Here is a 13,757-nt window from a genome sequence, read left to right on the forward strand (position 1 = left end):
TGTCTCCCAAATTTCTTGGCATAGATGAGTGAATGCCTCCTGTGCTTCATCAGTTTGGTGAAAGACTTCAATTTGTATTCCATCAATACCCAGCACCTTGTTCTTCTGCCAATGCCTTCAGTGCAGCTTGGCTTTCTTCCTTCAGTACCATTGACTCTTGATCATATGCTACCTCTTGAAATGGTTGAACATGGACCATTTCTTTTTGGTACAGTGACTCTGTATATTCCTTCCATCGCACAATTATCCAAACATCTCTTGGCATCCGCAGCCTCTTCAGCTTTCCATGGCTGGTCTGTTTTGGCATCCCCAGTCTCTGCAGAGTTATTCCCATCTTGGCCAGCATCAGCTTTCCCCTTTTACCTTGGGGTACCTTCTCTCCCTTCTTTGCAGGGATCTTTAAGCTTAGGCTCTGGGTTACGTAGTACGGGTTTAGCAGACAACCTCCTCTGAGGCTCATCTTTCACCCTGGCTTTATCTCCCTTAGCATTCCTTTCAGCCTTTCTGTTGGACATGGCGGGTAGATGCCTGGATGTGGCAAAGCACAGGATCTGGTAGATCCAGGAGTCGTTCTCATCTCCTCTTCACACTGCTCCCCAATATCATGCTTTAAAAAGATGGAAAAACTAATCATTAATTTTATGTGGAAAGAAAAGAGACCCTAGATAAACAAAGCATTACTGAAAAAGAAGAGCAAAGTAAGAGGCTCTCACTTCCTGAGATCAAAACCTCCTACATAGCCACAGTACACACATCAGCCTAGTACTGGTACAAAAACAAACAAACAAACAAAACATATAGATCAATGGAACAAAACTGAGAATATGGATGAACCTGTTGGACATTATGCTGAATGAAATTAGCCAATCACAAAAGAACAAATATTGCATGAGACCACTATTATACAAACTCTATAAATGGCTTTCATGCTAAAAAAGTATCTTTGATGATGACCAGGTGTGGGAGGGAAGGAAGAGAGTAATTTACAAGCTAGAGGGTAGACACATGTTAACTAGAATGATGGGGAGGGAAATATACAAAAACAGGAAGTTTGGGGGAAAAGAGCAATGAAGTTATGAGCTACGTCCAACCATGTTCAATAAACTCCTGTCAACCTGTGTTGAGACCTGGTTGGCAAGCAGTATGGCGAGACCTGTATGGGACTCCTTGGCCTAGAGACAGGGACATGGCCACAGCGGACTAGAGTGGAGAGTAAAGCTGATATGAAATGAAGGGAGATGTACAAGAACACCCACATTTGCAGATAGCACCCACTTGACCTGGTTTCAATGGCTGGATAATCAGTACTCGACTAGAGGATGAAAGAAGAGGAACAAAAGAGTAATCTGCTACAATTTGATGAACTTGACCTATACTCATGGATGCAGTAGCTCAAAAGAGGGACTGAATCTTTGAATGAGTATCATTCCCACCCCCTCAGTACACGGGGTTGACAAGAATGAGCAACTTAGACATTGGCTATCAAAAATGGTGGGGGTACAAAGGCAAGAAGTGACTAGCTTACAAGCTTTCAAGAGGGACCCTAGTTCCAGAGGGTGTGGGGTAAGGTAGAATCTCCACTGAGTGGTTTCCTACCTGTCTGGATGGGGCTGAAGAAAGGATGTGAGGATAAGACTGTTGTGGTTCAATAGTGATTAATTGCTATCAGGAAAGATTGTGACTGTTGCAAATGTAAAGGTAGACATTTTGTAACAAAAAGAGCGAATGGTTGATCTTGCAGTCCAGGAGCGGAGGACCCTAGGAACATCAAGGGAGAAGAGCAGAGTCTGTAGGATCCTATGCAGAGAAGCAGTGATGCCAGAGATGGAAGCAGAGATGATGAAGTGGAGAGACTGAGTGGCTGGAGACTCAACTCGGGGAAGGAGAGGAGCTGTGTGCTGAAGGTTGCGGGGAGGGCTTGTGGGGTGTACCCTGTGGTGATTTGATGATGCATGGAGGGGATTCTGATCATTGCAATGCAATGAAATACGATAGGATGAATGTAAAGCTGATGTTCTCCCATGTAAACTATCATATAATTCACAATAAAAACTTAAAAAAATAAAAATAGAGGAAGGTTGGCAGAAGAATGATGAAGACAGATGAAGACATAGAGAAGAATGCAAGAGCTAAAGGGAATAGAGGTAAGTACTGTTATATATGCACAACCCTGCAACAGTGTTCTACGGGGAGATACATAGATATACAGGCTGAACTGGTATGGGAGGAAGAGTGGGACAATAATCCCATTTAAAATGAGCAAAGGACATGAACAGGCAAATTACCCATCCATGGGTTTATCTGCTTGTGGGCTCTTAGCATCTTTATCACACACAGAGAGAGAGAGAGAGAGAGAGAGAGAGAGAGAGAGAGAGAGAGACAAAGAGAGAGACAGAGAAAGAGGCACTAAATGAGTCCTAAGATAAATCTGTTGTCGAGTGCTGTTCTGTTGGTTCTGATCTAGAAACGCCTAAAAGCTTACCAACAAGACCCCTAGAAGTCCTTCCCCAAATCACTCACACACTCCTCATATAATGTAGAACGGTCACAAGTTAGTGAGAAATCACTAACCAGGCAAACAAAAACAGATATATTCAAGGCCAACAAAATAGGGATGGTTACAAACATTTCTTTCTTATGCTTAGATGTAACTCAGCACAACAACTTTTCCATAACCCTCCTTTTAAACTTCTCCACAAAAATCTGTCTTGTCAGGTTAGTTCAAGAGAAATCAAACATGCAACACGTCTTACAATGATGGATTCCTTAAAAGTATAGTGACAAGGAAAAAAGAAAACACAGATGAAACCAGAGTATTTGAAAGCAATTTATATTCCACAAATACACAAATGAATGGCATAAATGAGGTAGTAGAGGAAAACGAGAAAAATATATTTTAAGACTATTCTGTTGAGTGCACAGAACACATAGCAGCTGCTGGAACATCTAACTATATTAATAAAAAAAAAAAACTGCATTGAATACCCTAAGTCTAAAGTTTATACAGAATAACAATTACAACGTGAATCCAAAATCTGTCAGCTTATTTCTTATAGAAAGAAACACACATGAATCACTTTTCTCCTCTACTCTTTCACTTTGCCCATTCCCTATTTTTCACTAAAGTTCCCTTCTTTTCTAACCATTCTGCTAGTCATTTTACAGACTCTGCACCCATGTATGACAGACAGAGAATGCTAGAGACCCAAGATTCCATGGTGGCTGTTTGGAAGCGGGAGGAGGCTACAGTAACTGCCACACTAGGTGTACTTATGAGGGAAAGTGGGTGAGGGGGAGGGAGTATACTGGATACCTCTCAAGTATAAACATGTGGGGTACCAAAATGCCTGCATTGCTCCAGGAGACAAAACAGACAATTCTGGACAAAAGAATCACAACCAAAGGCCAAAAGAGGGGAAATGTGCAATCACCCATGTCTTCCAGCTTTCTGGTGTCTGCTTCTATGCTTCTCATGAAGCATCATGGTACTGAGAAGACCCCTATCTGGAAGTTCACTGGAGGTAATATTCATTCATGAATGTAAGAATGCAAGATCAAGACTTATTCCATGAAGGAAAAGGCAGGTAGGGGAAAGAAGAGGAGCAAAAGCAATTGATTTTGTCCAATCTGGTCCAGACCAAGCCAGGCAAAGAATGAGAAGATTCAAGGAGAAGAAACTGAAAAGAGATAGTACCTGGGACCTCATCACTCCCCACAAGATGCTGTCAAAGCTATATCACCTTATTCTTCTGCCAAGTTACAAAGAGAGTTCTTTAACCCCTTCCTTTGGTCCTTTAAAAGCTGCAGTAAGTTTACTATTCAGATCACTTGATATGGTTTCAGGACAACTGTAACTGCTCAACTTACATGTATCTTTCCTTCTTCCCTAAGGATAGCAACTATATATAATGCATATAAATAAATATATATTATAAAAATAAATATGCAATTCAAGGAGCTTTCCAAAGTTCATGAAAAATTCCATGATTATTTAATGCCATTTTTCCCCAAACCTTGTGATGCCCCCCCCGCTTACAGCACACACTATTATATTAGTTAACTATACTAAAGAATATATATAAGAAACTTTGAGATGATTTTCCTAACATAAGAACCTGGGGAAAGTGGAAATACCACAGGTTCAACCATTTCAATGCCATATGACTCTACTACCTCTACACCTCCACCCAATCCTGTCTTCTTGCAGGGATGTGACTCTCTATTGGCTCTCTCAAACCTTTAAACTGCCTGCTTTGTGACCTCATTCTCCCATCAAACCTACTGGCATCTGGTAGAATCTTGGGGTTTCCATGGAGTTGTCTGTAAATACATTCGAATCATCGCAACTGACCAGTGACCAGTGACTGTCATACTGGACACATGCTCTCTTTGGCTTCAGCCACTCAAACACCTTCTAGTATCGTCTCTTCAACCCCTGCTACCATGTCAGGTAAGGAAATAAACTGTTTTAAAAGCTTTTCAATTAGATTTCCTCTTTATGAAGTTTAATAGTAGAGTCAAAATACCATGGACTAGTGAGGGAATATATTGAACTAGAAATCTAGAGACTTAATTTCACTTTTGGATTTGATATTTACTAGCTGTGTGACTTTGCACAAGTCATTGAATCACCCTCAGAATCTGTTTCCTCATTTATTACATTAGATTTTTAACTTCTATGGTTCCTTCATTTTCTAGTATTGAATTTCAAAGGGCATACATATGGAAAATAAAACCAGAAACTTCTTGAGAGTCTTTCAACAGAAATAGAGAAAAACCTTAAGTGGTGTTAGAAGATTAGCAGTATATATTGAGAAAAATGTTTCACCTGATCTCTCCTGGAATTTTAAACTTATACCAGCATAGTGGTTACGAATCGGGCTGTGAACCTTAAGGTCAGCGGTTCGAAACTACCAGCTGTTCCGCGGGAGAAAGATGAGGCTTTCTACTCCCGTAAAGATTTACAACCTCGGAAACCCTGTATAGAGTCGCTATGGGTCGGAACCAACTCGATGGCACTTAACAACAACAACAACAACAACAACCTGTCCATGAAGTAAAACATGTTTTGGGGCTTTTTTCTATCTAAAAAGAGAAACTGGGGAGAAAGGATAGAGAATTCTGGGCTATCTGGAGGCAGGGATATCCAGCACTACTTTCATCCAAGTATGGGCCAACAGGAGTTAAGAGGGGAAGAAGAGGTAGTCGGGATAGCATGTCAAAGAGGAACAAGGATTTTACAGTAAAACATAAGGAAAATAGAGTGGAATCTACTCAGGGGCCACAAGAATTTGTTTTTAGCAAATGCTTCGATGAATGGGCTGGGAAGGAAATTAAGGCTAGTTTAAGAAGAATATCATTGGAAAATGCGGTTTATCCGATAATCATACCCAGTTGGTTTTTCTATCTCTTGCCTCTTTGTACACAGATGACAATTGACAGTTTTCAATATAAATAGTTTAGAAATATCTTATAGAAACAATGCTGTCTATAAACAAACTAAAGAAAAGTGATTATGGAAATTGGCAGGCAGAAATAAGTATTTTCAGCATAGACTTTTTATCTCACTGATTTTAAACCATGTAGATGTTTCACCTTTTAAAGTTTTTTTTTTTTTGAAAGTCTGATGTATCCTAACTCACATCAGAATCACAAAATCCTTGGTATGATTAGTAGGTTTCAAAAGAGGAAGACCCCCAGTGAGATGGATTGGCAATATGGCAGCATCAATGGGTTCAAGTGTGGCAAAAATTGTGAGGTTGGCCCAGGACTGGACAGTGTTTCGTTCTGTTTTGCATAGGGGCGTTATGAATCGGTCCCGACTCAATGGCATCTAACAAGTAAAGGCGAACTGCCACCTTTACAAGGGTGTGGATTACATGTAGGAATATTTGTTATTAGTCATCATCTGTTAAGAGGCATTAGCTACTTGAGAAGAAAAAAGACAAAGTCAAGTTTCGTATTTCTAATTCACATTTATCGAATACACTTTTGTGGAGTTATTTGGGAGGAAGTATTCCCTATATTAAACATGTTTTTTAAAAAAAAACAAACTTGTGTTTCATTTTGAATTCTAATACTGATGATTGCTTTATGCTTTGGAGAATGGCATATTCCTAGATGTTGTGAAGATGGTTATGATTTGGGTTTTGAGAATGCATATAAATACCATCATGATACTTTTAAGTTTTTTTCCTCCCCTGCATCTTATGTGGTTAAATTAATTAAAATACCAGTTTCTATTAGCATTGTTATCTATTACTTGATGGGTAAATTGTTCTCAGAAATATGAATAAGCATGATAAAGGAACTCCTTTATGTTTATTATTTTTCTCTCTGCTTTATACCAATTTTTATTGACATAGCTGTACATATATTGTGATTGCCTATACATTCACATTTACTTCATTTTGATTCTTGTTACGAAATTTTAAATAATATATTTTCTCTGTACTAATTAGTCATCCATTCAAAACCACCTTCTTTTAAGAACTGTTGGGTTTTTTTTTGATAATACTATTCACATAATATAGTCTGTGAGGACTAGAAATTATTAGTGAATTTATTATGTCTTGATGCTTGTTATCGTTAATATGTACATGTTTTTAGATCTGTGATGCTAAATGTTTTTCATGATTTTAGGTATTTGTCTTTCAGATGTATTCTATCTTCCTGCATATAAATCATAAGGAATATATCACTTTGATTCATGTATCAATTATTTTTGGTTTTGTTGTTACTATCATTGACATAAACACTCTATAGTTTAGGCAGCTGAACCTCAGAGAGCTTAAATAATTTTTTTCTTCCAGAAAGCATGTCTTTGGGAATTTAAAATGATAATACTTTTATAGAAAACAATTTGGTAGTTCCTCAAAAAGTTAAACATAGTGTTACTATTGTTACTGTTAAGTGCCCTTGAGTCAGTTCCAACTCATAGTGACCCTGTGTAGGGTTTCCAAGACTGTAAATCTTTTTGTGTGTTGTTAAGTGCCATTGAGTCATTTCCAACTTACAGAAACACTGAATGGGCTTTCCAAAGAGTTTTTGGAATTTGCAATTTGCAGTCCAGTACTTAACCTACAGTGTCACACTGAATGATAGGCATTGGACTGCAAATCTCAAGGTCCATGGTTCAAGTCCATCTGCTGCTCCACAGGAGAAAAAGGAGGCTTTCTACTTCCTCAAAGATTTAAAACCTCAGAGGCCTCTACAGGGTCACTATGAGTTGGAACAGACTCTCCAGCACTTAACAACAACAACAACAATATATATATATACATATACTGTATATGCAGGTATATATATATATATATACATATACTGTAATGCAGGCTTTTAAACAGATATTGGTACAGCAATGTTCACTGATGCATTCTCCACAAGACAGAAGATGAAAGCAACCCAAGTGTCCATTAACAGATGATCAGGTTAAAAAAAATGTGGTATATACATAAAATGGATATTATTCAGGCCTAAAGAGAAATGAAATCCTGATGCATGCTACAAGGATGAATCTAGAAAACATTATGTTAACTGAAATAAATCAGAGAAAAAAGAAAAAATATAATATGCTTCCATTTATATGAAATATCTATATAAGCATAGTGGCTACATGGTGGATTGTTAACCAAATGATCAGTAGTTCTAATCTACCAGCCACTACTCAGGAAAAAGATGATGTTTTCTGCTCCCATAAAGATTTACTGCCTCAGAAACTCCATAGACGGACGCTATAAATCAAAACCGACTTGAGGGCACACACTCATTACCACCACCACAGGAAAATGCATCAAGAAAAATTAGACAGGTGGCTTCTGAGGACTGGGAGGAGTTGAAGAATGGGAGTTATCACTTAAATGAGTACTGAGTAGAAATAAAAGGGGTGAAGGGGTGCCACTTCCAAATAAACAACCTCTCAGGTGGCCATTATGACTTAGAATCAGAAGTCAGGCCAGAAGAGGGTAAGAATGACCTTTTAGATTTACCAATAGGATTAAATTCTATATGAACTCAAAAAAATGTCATGTAAATTTCACAAACAAAAGGAGACACTGAGAATCACAATGGTAAGGGCTCCAGTGATTACAAGTACCTGTCCCCAACACCTCATAATGCCTGTTTCTTTTCAGTTTTAAAATTCTGTTTCTGGCAGGTTAATGCTCAGAGCAGAGTTCTGGCAAAGGCATGAGGGTCCTAGGTTCTGTAACCTGGTAATGCTACAAACATAACGGGAGAATGTGAACAAGTTATCTGACCTCTCTGAGCCTCACTTTTCTCATTCATAAAATGAGAATGTTGAAACAGAAATTTTTTAAGGACCTCCAATTTCTAAAATATGTAGCTCTGGTAGCGTAGTGGTTATGAATCGGGCTGCGAACCGCAAGGTCAGCAGTTCAAAACTACCAGCTGCTCTGTAAAGATTTACAGCCTCGGAAACCCTGTACAGGGTTGCTATGAGTCAGAACCGACTCGACGGCATTTAAAACAACACGTTCTAAAATGCTTTTAATTCTAGAAAATAGTAAATGGGAAGATACTAAGGTGCAGCCTCAAGGGAAAGATAGGGCAGGAAGAAAGTTGCTTCTAGCCCAGAGAACAACGTAGGAAACAGATAGGTTGGGTTCTGCATATCTGTGCCCACACTGGGAACATAGGGAGTTAATACGGATAATTACCAACGTAATAGTACACCCATCAACAAGTTACATTTGTGGCATTTCACTGACTATTAGTATTAGAGGCTTTCTGATTGCAACAACTTTAATGTTGTTCCTCAAATGTAGTGAGAAATGTATCAGTCTCACTGATTTTTTTAACCACTCTCTTGTTTTCCTACAGAAAATAACCAAAATCCATCTTTGCTTGGAACTCCAAATTCTCTGCAGTTCTCTCTACCTGTGTTGAGCAATGCGGCTCCCCTCACAGGAAGTATCTGCAACTTCTCCAGGGTCTCTGCTCCAGCTGTCAGCTCAGCATGGCTTCCGCCATCAGCCTCTAACACCTCTTTCCAACCACTCATGGGTAGCGCCTACCTTTACCAACATTCTAGCACAACCATGTTGTCTGGAGGTTCTGGCCAGAGCCAGATCTCCACTTCATCTGCCTTCTGCCCAAGTGTTTTTCAGTGGGATATCATGGGACACACTGAAAACAAGTCATCTTCATTCGGGGACCTTACTCTCACTCTCATTGACCAGGACACAGCTGGTTCTTCCATGTCTATGACAAATCAATATGACAAAACTTTCAATACCAACACCATGGTCCCTCTATTTCCAACACTTTCTGGTAACCTTGTTCAGAGAACACCAAGTCAGGGGCATAGTTTGTCACTTCCCTACCAGGAAGGGAGCCAGGTATATTACTATAACCAAGGCACACTGGGGCCCCTACTCTCTGCAGAACTTGCCCCCTGCCTGCAATCCTATGGCTCTGTGTCACCCATCACAACCTCAACCAGAAATGGTGATGGTTTTAAAAGAGATTCCTTGTACGGATGCCCTACCAGCAGCCTCCACCTCTGGAATTTACTACTCCCTGTCTGCACAACCCATCACAGAAGCAAGTTTGCAAGGTGAGTAGAAAGAGCAAGAAGGGACAAAAAAATGGGCATTCAGAAGTGGTAAGTCCACAAATAGAGAGAATTTACTCCTGAACCTTTAAACCATTTTCGGTGCTCTCCAGTATTTCCAGACTCCATGGAAGGGGTGGGACACTACACTGGTCAATTGTGCTACATGTCAGAGAATCCTAAGAGCATACTAAATGACAGTACACTTCCCAGTACCCTAGCTCATCAGGTAGTTTCCCCGCACCACCTCACTGTAACTCCTTCCCCGGATTTTTTGTCTCTTTTGAAGGCACTACCTCCTAACTCTTATTGCAATAGTGCCAGTTTATTGTAGCCTCACTTAATTAATTACTACCAGGATTTAAAAGCTTGTGTTCAAAGACTCTGCCCATAGCCAGCAGGCAGAGATTCTGTTTTTGCTTATATAACTTACAGCAGAGTTCTACTTGTCCTTAGTCCCTGGCATGAAGTGTTTTTACCCTCTTAAGCAAATGGAGAGAAGTGAAAGGACCCTATATAAGAATGTCAGGTTTTGTAAAACATTTGGTATTTTTAAGTTACCTTCACACTATTTATTTGACTTATAACAACCTCAAAAAATACAAAGGAGACTAAAAAAAAAAAAAAAAAAAAAAAAGACATCAATCTTTACGGTCCAAACTATTACAGCAGCCTTCAATTTCATAAATACAATCCTGTCCATGGTCCTTAAGAAGAGCTTGTAGAAAGATTTTCCTGTGTCCTAGTGTGGTGCTATAAGATTGCACTGGACTACTAACCAAGAGATTGGCAGATCAAACCCATCAGTCACTCAGTGGGAGAAAGATGTCTTTCTGCTCCTGTAAAGATTTACAGCCTACAAAATCCTATTCAGTGTCACTATGAATTGAAATCAAGAATTAACTCAATGGCAGTGGGAAATGGGGTTGTTAGGGAAGGTATCTAGTACATTGTTGGTGTCTAGGAGCATCTCATTGATCAGGGACTGAGTGACTTTTGCCTTGATTTCCTTGATACCTTAGGGATGGAGACTACCCTGAGATTGCAGCTTCCAAGCCAGACATTTTGTCTGCCACAGACTCCAGAATTTCCTAAGTCCTGCAGTAGTAGCAGAAATATCCAGATACTTGAGAATAACCTGGCATCTGAGCTTGGGCACATTCCAGTGATAGCTCCAACTGAGAGTTCTAGCAATGGCCTTGCACTGCTTGTAGCTCCAAACCAGGAACAAACAGAGAATGAGAATTTGGATGACATTAAAAGCAAGTTTCCAAAACCTCTGGATGCCTACCAGACTCCAATAGAAACCCAAGATCCTCCATTACTCCCTTTAGCAATCCCTGATATCCACCAGCTTCTGGCCTGCATCGATCCCATCAGCCAAGAGGAGCAGTCTGGTTCTGAAAATGCTGATCAGGTAAAAAACAGCCTGAGTCTGGAAGACCAAGGCATACCTGATATTGCTATTGAGCATAGCAGTGGTTTTTCAGCTGTCACTACACTGGTGGAGGATATTCAGTTCCCACAGGTCCTCAGTTCTTTGAAAGACCCTGATCACTCCAAAGAGCCCAAGAAAATCAAATCCAAAGATACAAAAGCCATCAAGATGAATGAGGTGCAGGAAAAGTCAAGTGTGATCAAAGGTTCCTCTGGTCAAGTCAGGAAGAACAAACACAAAGCCTCTGAGCCTATCACAGGAGCTCCCAATGCCAAAATCCAGGCAATGAGCCAACAGGGAGAAGTGGCTGTTTGCAGTGTAGAAGCCAGTGACTGTGATCCTCTGAATACTGCCAAGCATTCTAACAACAAACCCCAGAGAGTAGCATCCAGCAAGACCAGCAAAACCAAGGGCCATGGACAAGAAAAGAACAAAAGGAACAGAGAGAACAACTCCAAGAAAGCTGAAAACAGTAAGCAGCCAGGGAACAAAGTCAAGGCAGAAGAGAAGCCAACCATTCCTAAGATGAAGCGCAAGAAAAATCAACCTGAGCTTAGCCAAGAAGCCTTTAAGAAGCCCCGAAGCTCCTTGGGCATGCACATGCTGGAGTCTGTGCAGGTTTTTCATGCACTGGGGAAGAAGAGTAGTAATCAAACTGGGCTCTCTTCCTCTCGGGCCTTGAGAAACATAAGCAACAGCAAAGATTCCCGACCATCCACAGCAATCAAACCATGGCTGGATAAAACTCAAATCAAAGTCCAAAAAGAAGATGGCAATGTTGAGAAACAGTGCCCATCTCCATCCCAGTATGAGCTGCCACCTCCTGGGAAGGTCAAGTTGGTACCCTTGCCATTTCCAACCTTGGACAAGCCTCAAGCTCGACCTGTTCCTCGGAGGCCACAATCTCTGGCCTCACATCGGCCTTCTGAGGTTTGCCCTCCTCGACCTGTTCCTACTAACTCAGCTACAGCTACCACAGTCAATCCATCTCTGCCAGCTCCTGCCAATGCATCGTGGATGGGTCCTGCTAAACCAGCTCGGCCAATTTCAACCAACCCAGCCTGCCCAGTTTTGAGCAACCAAGCTAGGCCCAGTGTTTCTCAGTCTACTGCTTCTAGGCCTGTGCCCTACAAAACATCATCTTGTACTTCTCTCCAGAGGGAGAATGTTCCTGCTGCTGTGGCCAAGCTGCAGTCAGCACCTAAACCTCAATCCCAGTTTTTACTCCAAGATTTTGCTGTCCAATCAATTCCATGGTGGAAACCCAATGTTGATGAGGCATTCATATCAACGCCCATCACAAAGGAGCAGAGGCCAGAGCGTGAGGCTATGAAGAGGAAGGCTCAACAAGAACGTGAGAATGCTGCCAAATACACATTTTTTGGGAAAGTGCAGTTTTTCAATGAGAGAGAGAGAGAAATGGAATTTTCTCGATATTATGGTTACGCAATATAAGAGGTGCTAAGATTTTTGGTTCCACTTTGGGCACCAACTGTTATCCATATATACAGGTATAGATAAATATAAACTTTTCTATTTATTCTCTATTGTAAATACTTAACAAAATTTAATGAAGAACTATATAGAATTAATAGATGCATAATAAAAGACCTTTGAGTTTTGAGGTATTAATGGTTGTTTTTCTTTGGTATGGCAGAATAAAGACTGCATTAGAAAGAAGGGAACTTTGGGTGGTAGAGTTGTAGCGAAAGGTTAAGAATTGAGACATGAATAATGAATTTGGCCTAAGACTATGAAGACCAAAGAGAGATTTTATGGGCTTATTAAAAGTAGTTGCTGTTTTTGTTAAGTACCGTGGAGCTGGATGCAACTCACAGTGACCCTGCACAGGGTTTCTGAGGCTGTAAATCTTTACAGGAGCAGAACGCTGCATCTTTCCCCCGCACAATGGCTGATAGTTTCGTGCTGCTGACTTGAGGTTGGAACCCAACTTTAAATCACTACACTACCAGAGCTGCTTTATTAAAAGGAGAGGTGGGTGCAAATGGCAGAAGTTAGAGGCAATGTCTGAGGTTAGAGTTAAAAATAAATTTGGGTAGAGTTGAGGATGGCAAAAGATGAGTCTGGGTTGACCAAGGGAAATGTAAAGTCTTTTGGAGACAACATCCTTTGTCTCATGACACATCAACAAAGGTATTTTACAAAACAAGAGGATTTAGAACACAGCTCAGCAGATTTGGCGTATCTTATACATGGTTGGTTATACATGGTAGATGGCCAAGGTAATACAAAACATAAGTGAAACTACTAGGAAGTGGTAAGGGCACAGTTACCTTGGGGCAGCTGATAACTTTAGGACCTGGTCAAGGAAACTGTAGCAGCATGGGGCTCACCTAGAAGAAAAGGGTATGGGGTAAAAAGCATCATTCACTCAACACCTGCTCTCAGGACCTTAGACACACTACTTCAATGAGTCGTCACAACAATAAGCATGACCAGTGTCGCTGTAGCACTTTACTGGTGGGGTTCAAAAATAGGCTGACGTCACAACGCATATGGAGAAGGAAGGCCTCATTTGACGCCAAATGCCGGAACAAGTGTTTGCAGGTGGCTCAACCTGGCTTTCAGAGCAGAACATCCAGTAATCACGAATGGATAATATCAAACCTATTTTGTTGTTGTTCAGTGACATCCAGTCGGTTCCGACCCATAGCGACCCTGTGTAGGGTTTCTGAGGATGAGGGGGACATATATTATCTTGAAGGGCCCGCCACGTTCTCCTTC

At 40.6% G+C, this 13,757-nt stretch overlaps 1 pseudogene; it reads left to right on the top strand.

The window, feature by feature from the left end:
* Positions 1 to 2,089: 2,089 nt before the first annotated feature.
* On the top strand, positions 2,090 to 12,467 carry LOC102831929 (annotated as a pseudogene).
* Positions 12,468 to 13,757: the final 1,290 nt, after the last annotated feature.

The sequence above is a fragment of the Chrysochloris asiatica genome, unplaced genomic scaffold (assembly GCF_000296735.1).
Source record: "Chrysochloris asiatica unplaced genomic scaffold, ChrAsi1.0 scaffold00197, whole genome shotgun sequence".
Classification (NCBI taxonomy): Eukaryota; Metazoa; Chordata; class Mammalia; order Afrosoricida; family Chrysochloridae; genus Chrysochloris; species Chrysochloris asiatica.